The sequence below is a fragment of the Nanorana parkeri genome, unplaced genomic scaffold (assembly GCF_000935625.1).
Source record: "Nanorana parkeri isolate BGI_ZX_2015 unplaced genomic scaffold, ASM93562v1 scaffold195, whole genome shotgun sequence".
In the NCBI taxonomy this organism is placed as follows: Eukaryota; Metazoa; Chordata; class Amphibia; order Anura; family Dicroglossidae; genus Nanorana; species Nanorana parkeri.
The window spans coordinates 692647-693246 of record NW_017306463.1 but is presented as its reverse complement, the minus strand read 5'-3'; positions in this window follow the sequence as shown (position 1 = coordinate 693246).

Genomic DNA, 600 nt, shown 5'->3' with positions numbered 1-600 from the left:
AACAAAGATATTGATGCTGAAGATCTATGTTGCGAAATTGAAGCAATAGCTTGAAGACCTCCAAAGTCTTTGCCACCACAATAAGTACTTCTCTTCATACTAGAACAAAAACATCTGGATAATGTGCCTAATGTTTACATCGCTCTAAGGATCCTTCTCACACTTCCAGTATCAGTGGCAAGTGGTGAACGTAGTTTCTCAAAGCTAAAACTTATAAAAACTTACATACACTCTACAATGTTGGAAAAGAAACTAGTTGGCTTGGCAACTATATCTATTGAACATGCCCGGGCATCAGAATTTGATTTGGCTGAACTGGTGACAAAATATGCAAAGGAAAAAGGCACGCAAAGTGAGATTATTTTGTTTGTTATTCTGTCTGACTGTAAGAAAAATACAGTTGATTTATATTTATTTAATACAGTTAATTTATATTTGGTTAATTTATATCTTGCCCTTTTATTATTCTTTAAATTAAAAGAAATTTAAAAGTCTCATGTTTTATTGTTTAATTTTTTTCTACAAATCTGACTTCAAAATCAAAGTTGCCATTTGTTATGTGTTTTTTTTTTTTGGGGGGGGGGGGGGGGCGTATGCGCG